General features: G+C 36.7%; 1 protein-coding gene and 1 pseudogene across 1 annotated transcript in view; one reads left to right on the top strand and one right to left on the bottom strand.

The window, feature by feature from the left end:
• The window catches only part of PCDH15 (protocadherin related 15), a 1,748,268-nt gene that overhangs the window by 1,032,088 nt on the left and 702,334 nt on the right, over positions 1–13,846 (bottom strand). The gene's annotated exons all lie outside the window — the stretch shown is intronic.
• Positions 4,500–5,752, top strand: LOC143653377 (protein lin-28 homolog A pseudogene; annotated as a pseudogene).

Here is a 13,846-nt window from a genome sequence, read left to right as displayed (position 1 = left end):
CAAGATCAACATTCAAAAATCTGTAGCATTTCTATACACTAGTAATGAACAAGCTGAGGGGGAAATCAAGCAACGAATCCCATTTACAATTGCAACTAAAAGAATAAAATACCTAGGAATAAATTTAACTAAAGAGACAAAAAACCTATATAAAGAAAACTACAAAAAACTGCTAAAAGAAATCACAGAAGACCTAAATAGATGGAAGGGCATACCGTGTTCATGGATTGGAAGACTAAATATAGTTAAGATGTCAATCCTACCTAAATTGATTTACAGATTCAATGCAATACCAATCAAAATCCCAACAACTTATTTTTCAGAAATAGAAAAACCAATAAGCAAATTTATCTGGAAGGGCAGGGTGCCCCGAATTGCTAAAAACATCTTGAGGAAAAAAAACGAAGCTGGAGGTCTCACGCTGCCTGACTTTAAGGCATATTATGAAGCCACAGTGGTCAAAACAGCATGGTATTGGCATAAAGATAGATATATCGACCAATGGAATCGAATAGAGTGCTCAGATATAGACCCTCTCATCTATGGACATTTGATCTTTGATAAGGCAGTCAAGCCAACTCACCTGGGACAGAGCAGGCTCTTCAATAAATGGTACCTAGAGAACTGGATATCCACATGCAAAAGAATGAAAGAAGACCCATCTCTCACACCCTATACAAAAGTTAACTCAAAATGGATCAAAGATCTAAACATTAGGTCTAAGACCATAAAACAGTTAGAGGAAAATGTTGGGAGATATCTTATGGATCTTACAACTGGAGACGGTTTTATGGACCTTAAACCTAAAGCAAGAGCACTGAAGAAGGAAATAAATAAATGGGAACTCCTCAAAATTAAACACTTTTGTGCATCAAAGAACTTCATCAAGAAAGTAGAAAGACAGCCTTCACAATGGGAGACAATATTTGGAAATGATATATCAGATAAAAGTCTAGTATCCAGAATTTAAAAAGAGATTGTTCATCTCAACAACAAAAAGACAGCCAACCCAATTACAAAATGGGAAAAAGACTTGAACAGACACCTATCAGAAGAGGAAATACAAATGGCCAAAAGGCACATGAAGAGATGCTCAATGTCCCTGGACATTAGAGAAATGCAAATCAAAACCACAATGAGATATCATCTCACACCCACCAGAATGGCCATTATCAACAAAACAGAAAATGACAAGTGCTGGAGAGGATGCGGAGAAAGAGGCACACTTATCCACTGTTGGTGGGAATGTCAAATGGTTCAACCACTGTGGAAGGCAGTTTGGCAGTTCCTCAAAAAGCTGAATATAGAATTGCCATATGACCCAGCAATACCATTGCTGGGAATCTACTCAAAGGAATTAAGGGCAAAAACTCAAACGGACATTTGCACACCAATGTTTATAGCAGCGTTATTTACAATTGCAAAGAGATGGAAACAGCCGAAATCTCCATCAACAGAAGAGTGGCTAAACAAACTGTGGTATATACATATGATGGAATACTATGCAGCTTTAAGACAGGATAAACTTATGAAGCATGTAATAACATGGATGGACCTAGAGAACATTATGCTGAGTGAGTCTAGCCAAAAACTAAAGGACAAATACTGTATGGTCCCACTGATGTGAACGGACATTCGAGAATAAATTTGGAATATGTCATTGGTAACAGAGTCCAGCAGGAGGTAGAAACAGGGTAAGATGATGGGCAATTGGAGCTGAAGGGATACAGACTGTGCATCAGGACTAGATACAAAAACTCAAAAATGGACAGCACAATAATACCTAATTGTAAAGTAATCATGTTAAAACACTGAATGAAGCTGCATCTGAGCTATAGGTTTTTGTTTTGTTTTGTTTTGTTTTGTTTTGATTTTACTATTATTACTTTTATTTTTTTCTCTATATTAACATTCTATATCTTTTTTGGTTATGTTGCTAGTTCTTCTAAACCAATGCAAATGTACTAAGAAATGATGATCATGCATCTATGTGATGATGTTAAGAATTAATGATTGCATATGTAGAATGGTATGATCTCTAAATGTTGGGTTAATTTCTTTTTTTCCGTTAATTAAAAAAAAAAAAGAGAGAAGGGATAATTGGAGCTGAAGGGATACAGACTGTACAACGGGACTGGATATAAAAACTCAGAAATGGACAGCACAATACTACCCAATTGTAATGCAATTATTTTAAAACACTGAATGAAGCTGCATGTGAGGTATAGGTTTTTTGTTTTTGTTTTTTTTGTTTTTTTTTCTTTCTATTATTGTTTTAATTCTTATTCTGTTGTCTTTTTATTTCTTTTTCTAAATCGATGCAAATGTACTAAGAAATGATGAATATGCAACTATGTGATGTTATTAAGAATTACTGATTGTACATGTAGATTGGAATGATTTCTAATTGTTTTGTTAATTCTTTTTTTAATTAAAAAAAAACTGGATTATGGACACTGTCTTTACAGATTATGTAACAATAGTCAACATAAGCTAAGATATTCCTTTGTGGAATGCTGAATTTTTATTACAGATTATGAAATATATTTTTTTAGTATTATATGTATTTAATACAAATTTGGTAATCAAATGAATATTTATAAACTCCACAATTTTTTGTAAATTGGCAAACTGCCCATTTTATGAATTGTCCTGCTCTCATACAGAGTTCATTCTCCTTTTTATTGTAGCATCATAAAAAAACTTGAATAGATACATTGCTGTTAATCAGAGTGATGATAAACTGTTCACTCTCTTCCAAGGCTCTGCTATATTGGCAGACATAGAAAAGCAAGAACTACAAGGGGCCGTTAAACTTAACAAAGAGAAATGACAACTGGATTTTTTTTTTTATTTTTAGTAAGATAACAAGGTATGAATAAACAAGCAAAACACTGGCATTAAGCAATTTTTGTTCTGCTCTTACTAATTAGTTTTGGTAAGGAAATTTCCATCAACTGATTGACATGGTGATGCCTCATCCCCACCCATGCTTTGACCATCCAGGAACACAAAATCTGGAGACACACAGACCTAAAGAAATGCTGGCAATAAACGGTGGAAAGTTCTATGATAGAGGTGCTATGATAACTTGTAGGTGGTGATATTAGCCCATGCTGGATACAGGTATTGTAAGCAAGGCTTCCTAAAGAAAATGATACCTGAGCTTTCTGTAACGTAATAACTCCCAGGAAAAAAAATTATGAAAAAAATATTCAGAGTAAGTTGTTTGTTTTTCAGTCTTATGAGTTCAGCTAACTTAGTAGGTCAACAGAAAAACCTTAAGAGGAACATGGTAGGGTAGGGAGCTCCAGGACTCAGGCCTTCCACAAAAAAAATTAAAACAGGTAGGAATCGTCTGAAACAACTATGTTGAAATCCCAGAGGCCAGAAGAACATTGTACTGCATCCAGGGGAGGAAGAAGAGGCTGATAAGCTATGGGAAAGAACAGTAAATTGCCTTCTGCTGGATGACTACCAGTGCCCATCTCACAGCAGGCCACTGTGGAGTCCAGTTCCTAGCTAACTCATTGGTGGCAGAAAGAGACATGAAAATCTTCTTCCCTAAGAACAGCGGTGGGCATAGCCAATCACTGGCCATGGTTTTTGATTAGGGAATTCACATCACTGAGGGCTCAGCTCTGAGGCCAGCTTTTATTTTAATCTGCTTGGACAATGGACTTTTTTCAATAGAGACTTAAATGGTGGCAGGGGACAGTTAGTTAAAGGGCTGCATTTGCTAGGCAGGCCAGGAAATCTCAGTTTTGGGGATCCATTAAAAAGCTCTTGGTACCCTTTCTGACAGCTTCCCTAAGGCACTTTGGAGCTGGTCTGTGCCCCCTTTGAGGGCTCCTGACACTGCTTTCAATGGGAAAGTCTACCTTGGGGAAGTCCTCTCAACTGCATCTCCTCCCAAAATTTGTTCTCCAGGCAAAAACAGCTTGAGAAACAATGAAAGAAGTGTACAAACTATAAAGGTGGACAATTAGGAACAAAAGCCTGCCAGCTTCAAACACCCAAGAGATGGAAGTCTGTCTCCTCAGTAACAAAGGGTACAACTAGGTTCCTGTAAGCAGGGGAACTAAAAATAACTAACACACAAAAGCCTAAGACAGGACAGAGACCCAGAAACACAAGGAAAACTCTGCATACTGCATTCACCTTTGGTAGGAGGCTGAAGCTCAAGAAAATCTCCATCTCATCATAAACTGGTTACAAAATCAAGAAACAGACATCTCAGGGAATAAATCCCAGAATTAACATTTCAAAATATTATAATATACAATGTGCAACAAAAGAATATGAGACAAAGAAACAGAAGATGATGATCCATTCTCAAGAAAGAAAATAAAAATATTGAAAACACCAATGAAGAAGTTGAGTGTGGACATACCTGAAAAACCTTTGAAAAATGACCATAACGATGCTCCAGGAGGCCTCCAGACTTCTCTGGGGACAAGAGCCGTCCAACCAGGGCCCCAGGGTTGGATGCTCAGCAGATGACTGTGGGCTCCATATCTAGCTAGCAGTTCATAGGTGGCTGTACCAAGGCACTGGAGGAAGCACAAGAAAATGTGACCCAGGAGGCACAGTAGCCACAGCTGCTGCATAGTGCCAGCATCTGTGAGTGGTTCAACATGCACATGGTGTTCAGCTTCCCATCCATGACAGCCTGGGCAGGGGTCGCACTTGACCCCTAGTGGACGTTTTTGGACATTGTGGTAGTTAGATTCAGTTGTCAACTTGGCCAGATGAAGGTGGTTAGTTCTATTGCTGTAGACATGAGCCAATGGCATGTGAACCTCATCTGTTACTCATTACATTTACAGTCAGCTAGGAGGTGTGCCTGCTGCAATGAATGATATTTGATTTAATTGGCTGGTCCTTAAATGAGAGAATTCAACGTAGCACAGCCCAAGCAGTTCAGCATACTTCATCTCAGCACTGGGAGATGCAGAAGGAAATCACCCCGGGGAAACTTGTTGGAACCCAGAAGCCTGGAGAGAAGGCCAGCAGAGATCACCCTGTGCCTTCCCATGTAAGAAAGAATCTCAGTTGAAGGTTAGCTGCCTTTCCTCTGAAGAGCTAATGAAATAAATCCCCTCTTATTAAAAGCCAATCCATCTCTGGTATGTTGCATTCCGGCAGCTAGCAAACTAGAACAGGCATCAAAGTAAGCAGCACATGGAGAGCGTCTGGAGCTGATGGAGGTTAAGGCAGTGGAGTTCACCTTTAAGAAGTCTACCAGCGGCTTGGAATTTAGCCCTGCCACTGGACCAGTGGGGTATTCTGTATAGGGAGTGAGAGGCAGCCAAAGGGGAGGAGCATGCAAAAACACATGTCATAAGGAGACAGATCTAGATGATGTGGAGGTCTAGACCACCATGCCAAGAAATGCAAGCTGACACCCCAGCCTAAGAAGTGCCACTTCTGCCACAGTGTGAGGCATATGGTGGCCTTATGTCCACTGCAAGCTCAGCAGGCCCCCAGGTTACAGAGAAAGCCCTTCCACTTTCAGGAGGAAGAAGAAGAGATCTATAGCCCTTCCCTGTTGTCAGAGGCCCAGAATTGTGCTACAGTGAACAGGACCAATTCTTTTGTGATAAGGAAGTTGCAAGGAGCAGGTATCAATCAGCAGAGTCTAGAAAGTGGGAAAGAGTGGGTAGGGACAGCTGGCACTGCTGTATATCTCAGCTGGGGTACACAGCATCACCTCCTTTTCCATCCATCTTGGTGGATAGAAACTATTTGAAGTACCTCCTTTTTGCCAATAAGAGCTGACTTTTCTGCCATTGCAAGTAACACAAGTAATGTAAAGGAACTCCAACCTTACTCTATCCAAACGCAAATGAGAGCTTTCAGAATAAATATCCCTACAGCTGGCATAAAATGTCCCTTGAATTTCCAGTTTTTTTGACAGTGGCCTAGATAGGGAAGCTGTTTTCCTTTGAAAGGAGGATTTATAAAAACATTTCTCATGCCAGAATGAAAAGATTAAGTATGAGTGCAATTGATGAACCCAACCCAGGAGCCACTACATTATGTGGGAGTGAATCTCTCAGGGGGAGGTCAGCATTTTTTCATGTCTTGTCTCTTCATAACTCACTGCTGGGCAGGATTCTGGGAACTGTCCCAAGCAGTGGATTGTGATGATAGGCAAAAAGGGTGGTTGGTGGGAGAGCTGCAGACCTACTGCTCCTAAGCTCAATACTACTCTATTCTGAGCCAATAGGATTTTATTTGCTCCTTTGGATAATTGCACCTTAGTTCCCACTTTCTCCAGAATGCCAGCTATGCTTGCTATGTGTGAATCACCTACCCTTTGTATTTTAAATTGTTTCTTTTAATATAAATATTCCAGTTTTGTGTTTTTGTACATTTTAATCTAAGGCCCTCATTCCTGCACTATCTTCTCAGGTACATGGGCAATCTCAGGGATAAGTCAGAAGCAGCTCCAGATCTGCACAGCAGGAATACACTTTTCTTGTTTTTGTTTTATCACCACAAAGAGCACCTATTTGAAGAACCTCCTTTTTGCCAATGAGAGCTGGCTTTTCTGCCACTGTGTCCTCTTGAAATCTCTCTACCTTGAGAGTCTTTCAGGCAAGACTAGGTTTTAATTGGGTTGCCCCATTGACCTGATCTCCTTCTACTGGAAGACTTGAAATTAATCTAAATGGGTAGGTGGTACAGAGACATTAGGAGAGGTTGGTCCAGGTTAAAGGTCAAGATAAAACGCCAAGGTTAGGTGAAAGTTATCTACACATGTAATAAGGGATTCTTGTTTTCAACTTCTTAATCCTAGGGCATAGGACTTACTTGGCACACCAAATCCATCCTTCATTGGATTAGGCCAAGCCTGCCATGTACAATGAATGTGTGTGTGTGTGTGTTCAAGGATGCACAACTGAAGCAAAGACCACAGTCCATAATCTTTCAAAATTCTAAACTTTTCCTGCTTGGCTTCCAGAAAGACCATAAGGGAAAGCTTCTTTGTGGTGCCTGAAGCCCATGTCCTACTCTGCTGCAGCAGTGATTATAGTGTCATGGTAGCTAAAGGAGAAAGAGAGTTTTGTTTACATGTATAGGATCGCTGCAAACCAACCTCACTGTGTTGAAATGGGGCAAATGCAATAGGGCACATTTAGTAATGCTTGTCTGATCCTGGGTTCTTGCCTCCCCCAAATGCTGCCCCATTAAAGTTATCTTATTTGTCTGGGCTTTGTAGAATTTCACAAGTCACTGATTTGGTGATTGCTAGATGCCCTAATTAGAGTAAATATAATGTATTGGTCTTTCTCTGTGTTCTTTTCTTTTTATTGTTTACAAACTTATTTTTTATGAGGAAAGAAAAATAGCCAAAGCATCTTTGACAGAAGATTCTGCACCCACCAAAAGGATCTGAAACATATGTTTGGAGGCCCCTTTTGAAGTGGAGATTTTGAACATCCTTCTGTGTTCCCCTTCCCCTATTTCCTTTTTTGGGTTAGATCTTCTGTCCTAAAAGCTTACCTCAGAACCCCTCTCCAAATCTTCCTCTCCAATCCCCATTACACATTTAATTTGGGGGTATCTCCACAACTTTTTAATATTTGTGCAAAAAAACGGATGAATCTAGGAACACTCCATTCCTAATTCACAGCTTTCTGTGTTAAGTGCATTCCTTGACATGGTTCATGCCAAATGATTAACATTGTTGCATTTGGACTGACTAAACCTACTTAATCATCGATCACAGGATAGAGAGAAACAATGGGGACTGGGTTCCATGTAGAAAATAGAGGTGAGAGATCAAAAAAGGGAAGATGAATGTATATCCAAGTCACTCAAGAACTTGTATACAAGTGCAAGAAACATGTTAAAGTGCACATAAGATTAGTTTAATAGGAGAAAGAAGAATGCAATTCCATATATACTGCTAGAAGCAAAGTTTTGTTTGAAATTTTTAAATTATGAGGAGGAAAGGATAGTAAAAAGTGTATACATGTTTGTTCTTTCCCTGATCTCTTCCCTTCATTCCTGTGTTGCAGGAGACTGAGCCCCCTTGGGCCTTGGTGACTGTATCACCGGGGTATGCTAATGTGATGATTGATTTTGTACTGGGCATTTCTTTTCTCTTCTGCTATCATTTTGTAACACATGCTGACCTTCTTTCCTTCCCCTCTTTGCCCTGGGATAATACAATGGATAATAAAGATCACTGGTGCTAAAAAAAGAAAGTTCAAAGAGATGATGGAAAATACATGGAAAAAAAACTAAAAGATATCAGGACAACAAAGGATGAGCAAAATAAGGGTCTTAGTAAAGCAATAGAAAATTTAACAAGGAACTGAACAGAAGTACTGGAATTGAAGATTACAATAACTGAAATGAAAATATCCAGGTAGGTTTCAAGAGCAGATTGGAGGTGGCAGAAGAAAGAATCAGTGAACTTGAAGACAGGACATTTGAAATGAGTCAGGCTGAGGAGCAGAAAGAAAAAAAAAAAAGATAGTAAAAGTTAATATAGCCTAAGAAACCTCTGGGACACCATCAAGCAAACCAATATACATATTATATGAGCCCCAGAAGAAGAAGAGAGAAAAGGGGAGAAGGAATATTCAAACAAATGAGAGAGAACTTACCAGACTTAGCCCAAAATGTGAATATGCATATATATAAGAAGCTCAGAGAGGGCCAAATAAGATAATCATGAAGAAAAATACAATCTGTCACATATTTATCACACTATTGAATGCAAAGTACAAGAGGAGTTTGGAAAGCTGCAACAGGAAAGTGATATTTTATGCACAAGGAAGTCTCAATTAGACCGAGTGTTGATTTCTCATCAGAAACTACAGAAGCAAGAAAACAGCAGTTGAAACACTTAAAATGCTGAAAATAAACAAATGCCAGACAAGAATTTTATATCCAATGAGGCTTTCTTTCAAACATGAAGGAGAGATTAAGACATTTTCAGAAAAGCAAAAGCTGAAGAAAAACAAAAACATTGCTCTACAAGCAATGCTAAAGGGTTTTCCTCAGACTGAAAGGAAAGCATACTAGACATTGATTCAAAGTGGCATAAAAAAAGAAAACCATTTGCTTAATTATAAATTCTAGTATTATTGTAGAGCTTTGTATGGTATGTAACTCCACTTAATTCCTATGGTTGCTGCAATCAAATGCATAAAAGCTAATGATAAATCTATGTCTTTTGACATGCAATGTAAAAAGATATGTCATAAGATGTGCAAAAAATGGTGAGAGTACAGAATGGTGTAGGAAAATATATATGCATGCTATTGAAGTTAATTTGGCATCAAACTAAACATGTTTGTTATATATTTAGGATGTTAACTTTTAAGCCTATGGTGACCACAAGGATGGTGGATGAAAAATGTATCCAGGTAAAAATGAGGAGATATGCAATACGGTACACACCAAAAACATCAAATAAACATAAAAGTAGGCATTATCGGAAGTGAGGGGCCAAAAGCCATAAGGCTTACAAAGGCTAAATAGCAAATAACAGAAGAAAGTCCTATATTATCAGTAGTGACTTTAAATGTAAATTGATTAAACTCTCTGGTCAAAAGGCAGAGGTTGGCAGAATGGATAAAAAAGCATCACCCAATTATATGCTCTATGCAAGAGACTCACTTTAAATTCAGAGAAAAAAGTAGGTTGAAGGTAAAAGAATAGAAAAAATATACCGTGTAAGTAGTAACCTAAAGAGAACTGCGGTGGCTATACTAATATTGGGTAAAATAGACTTGAAGCAAAAAGCAGTTATGAGGGACAAAGGTACTGATAAAGGGAAAATGTACAATTACAAATATATTTTTTCCTAAAAGCAGGGCCCCAAAATATATGAAGAAAATATTGAGAGATTTGAAGGGAGAAATTGACAGTCCTACATTAATAATATGAAACTATAACATACCACCGTCAATAATGGATAAAATTTCTAGTCAAAAGATCAGTTAGAAAGCACAATCCTTGAATGATACTCTAACCAACTATAACCAACATATATATATATATTTATATATATAAAACAATGCAACCAACAAAAACAGAATGCACATTCTTTTCAAGTGCACATGGATCATTCTCCAGGATAGATGATGTGGTGTCACAAAACAAGTCTGAATAAATTAAAAAATATTGAATTCATGTAATGTTTCTTTTCTGACCACAACAGAATGAAGTTAGAAAACAATAGCAGAGGAAGAAATGAAAATTCACAAATGTGTGGAAATTAAACAACACACTAACAACAAATAGGTTAAAGAGGAAATCAGAAGCAAAATTAGGAAATATCTTGAGGCTAATGAAAACGAAAATACAACATATCAAAACTTACGGGATGCAGCAAAGGCAGTGCTAAGAGGGATATTTATAGCTCTAAATGCCTACATTAAAAAAGAAGAATGATTTCAAATCAGAGATCTAACCTCAAAACTTGAATAACTAGAGAAAAAGACCAAACTAAACCCAAAGTGAGCAGAAGGAAGGAAATAACAAATATTAGAGTGGAGATAAGTGAAATAGAAAAAAGAGAGATCATGAGAAAACCCACAAACTAAAAGTTGGTTCATGGAAAATATCAACTAAATTGATTAACCTTTAGCTAGGTTAGTCAAATGAGAAATGGAACAAATACTCTCACAAAGTTTGAGCATGCTTCTTGCCTCACTTTATCAGCAAGTACCAAGCCCTGTTGAATACAATCAGGGCTGATGGAAAGATCTCAAAAAAATCAGATGCAAAGCTGAAAGAGATTGTAACAAATTTTTTTTTTTGACTGGGTTTAAAACTTAAAACTCATGGATCCATATCAAATACCAGTAAAAGTTTATTCTCATACTTCTAATGTATAGAAAGCTCATTAAAAATAAAAGTTCCATATTGCTTGGTGGAAAACAAGAACAAAGAAGAGAGGATCCAAGTACTAAAATCAGAACTGGGAAGGTAGAAATTACTACTGACCCAGCTGAAATGAAGAGGCCCGTAAGAGGATACTATGACAAAGTGTACACCAGTAAATTAGATAACCAAGATGAAATTCACAACATTATTTCTAAAACTGATAAATGAATTTAGCAAAGTTATGGAGTACAAGATTAACAGCTCCAGATCAGTAGTGTTTCTATAAACAAGCAATGAGAAATCAGAACAAATCAAGAAGAAAGAATCCATACACAAATAGCAACTAAAAGAATCAAATATTTAGAAATAAATCTAAACAAGGATATAAAGGACTTTTTCACAGGGGACTACAAAACTAAAACTTTTGCTAAAAGAAATCAAAGATGACCTAAATAAATGGAAGAGCATTGTATGTTCATGCACTAGAAGACTAAATATTGTTAAGATGTCAATATTGCCCATAGAAATTTATAAAGCCAATGCAATTCCAATCAAAATCCCAACAACCTTCTCTGCAGAAATGGAAAATCCAATCATCAAATTTATACATAAGGATACTGGGCCATGAATACCTAAAGCCATATTGGAAATGAAGAATGAAGTTAGAGGACTCACTCCCCAATCTTAAAACTTATTACAAATTTTGGCATGGTCAATGGTGGCTCAGTGGCCGAGTTCTTGCCTGCCATGCCGGAGATCTGGGTTTGATTCCTGGTGCCTGCTCATGCCAAAAAAAAAAAAAAAAAAAGGCATGGTCCTGGCACAAAGACAGACATATGGGCCAATGGAATCAAATTAAGAGCTCAGAAATAAACCATTCCATTTATGACTGACTAATTTTTGACAAGGTGGCAGAGAGCATGTTGGTGCTAGAAAACCGAACCTCTGTTTGAAAAACAATAGAAAACAATTACTTCACATCTTATACAAAAAAAAAAAAAAAAATCAAAATGGATCAAAGATCTAAATGTAAGAGCTAGAACTATCAAAATCCCAGAAGAAAACATAGGAAAGCATTTTCAAAACCTTGAGTTAGGCAACGGTTTCTTAGATCTTATTCCTAAAGCACAAGCAACAACAACAAAAATACATAAATATGACCTCATCAAAATTAAAAAGTTTTATACTTCTAAGGACTTTATCATGAAAGTAAAATGGTTACCTACATAATGTTAGAAAATATTTGGAACCCACATACCTGACAAGGGTTTTATAACAGAATAAATAAAGAAGTCCTTCAATTTAATAGCAAAAAAGATAACTCAATTTAAAAAATGGACCAAATATCTGACTAGACAGCTCTGCAAAGAAAATATACAAATTCACAGAAAGCACATGAAAAGTTGTTCAACATCATTAGCCAACAGGGAAATGCAAGTCAAAACCACAATGAGATATCATTTTATACCTTTAGAGCTGCTATTCATACAACAGAAAATCACAAGTGTCAGAGGATGCCGAGACATAGGACCAGTCATTCTCTGATGGCGGCAATGTAAAATGATGCAGTTGCTGAGGAAGATAGCTTGGCAGTTCTTCAGAAAGCTAAGTATAGAACTACCATGTGACCCAGTTATTCCACTACTTGTATAAACCACAAAAATTGAAAGCAGGAACTTAACAGATATTTATATGCTGATGATCATAGTGGCATTATTTGCAATTGTCAAAAGATGGAATCAACCCAAATGCCCATCAATGTATGAATGGATAAACAAAATATGGCATATACATTATAATGGGATATTATTTAGCCATAAAAAAGGAATGAAGTCCTTTTACCTGCATTAACTTTGGTGAACCTTGAAGACATTATATTGAGTGAAAAAAAGCCATACACAGAAGGACTAATATTGCATGACCTCAATGATTTGAAACAATTAGAGAAAGCAAACTCATAGAGTCAGAATCTAGAATATAGGTTACCAGGGGATGTGGTGGAGATAGGGATAGGAAGTTATGGCTTAAAATGTACAGGGTTCCTATTTGGAATGATAGAAACATTTTGATGGTAGCAAAATATTGTGAATACAATTAACAGGATTGAAATATACATCTGCATATTCTTGAAAGGGGAGATACCAGATTTTATATATGGTGACAGGATAAATTTTTTTTTTAAATCTGTGTAACTACACTATCAAGCATTTTAAACCATGGGCTTTAATTAATAGTACAATTACAGAAATTTGCTATCATCCATTGTAACAAATGTTCCACAACAATGCAAGGTGTCAAAGTGGTGCATGGAAATCCTGTGCTTTATGCATGATTGTTATAACCCACAACTTCTCTAATAAAGGAAAAAAAATTAAAAAATAATATCTTAAGAAGCCCCATAACAATAATATTACCAATAACTGATCCATTGTTGAAAATGAAATGGAATGCTTAATTTGCATAAGAAATCTCAGAATATCACTTGGTAAACTAGTGCATGTCTTTACCAAATATGAATTGAAAATACGTTATTTGCAGTTCTGAAATCCAAAAAGCTCTGAAAAATCAAATTTTTTTCCTCCCTTATATTGGTTTAAATGCACTCGACAGCAAAACCTAAAATGAAAAGCCATATTTAGGAAAATATTAATGTGTTTGATGATGGAATGTTCTTCTAGAACTCATTACAAAATTTGTTGAATATGCATCATACTACTTTTATAAAATAAATTTAAAAGAAAAACTTAATCCTGAAACCTAATTCATGGCAAACATTTAGGCTAACAGATTATGGACTTTTAAGAAACTACAGTATCCTGCTTTGATGCTCCCTTTTCATCTTTATATTATACTGAATATTTTCTCAAATATGCTGCAGCTAAATTTCCAGTCCACAGGTTTCTTAAATTAAATTGTTGCTAATTCAAACCAAATATCACAAATACCGTTGTAGAATTTTCTTATTAAAAATCTTTAGCCTTCATTGTGACTG

The sequence above is a fragment of the Tamandua tetradactyla genome, chromosome 13 (assembly GCF_023851605.1).
Source record: "Tamandua tetradactyla isolate mTamTet1 chromosome 13, mTamTet1.pri, whole genome shotgun sequence".
Lineage (NCBI taxonomy): Eukaryota > Metazoa > Chordata > Mammalia > Pilosa > Myrmecophagidae > Tamandua > Tamandua tetradactyla.
This window is presented reverse-complemented; position numbering and strand designations above follow the sequence as displayed.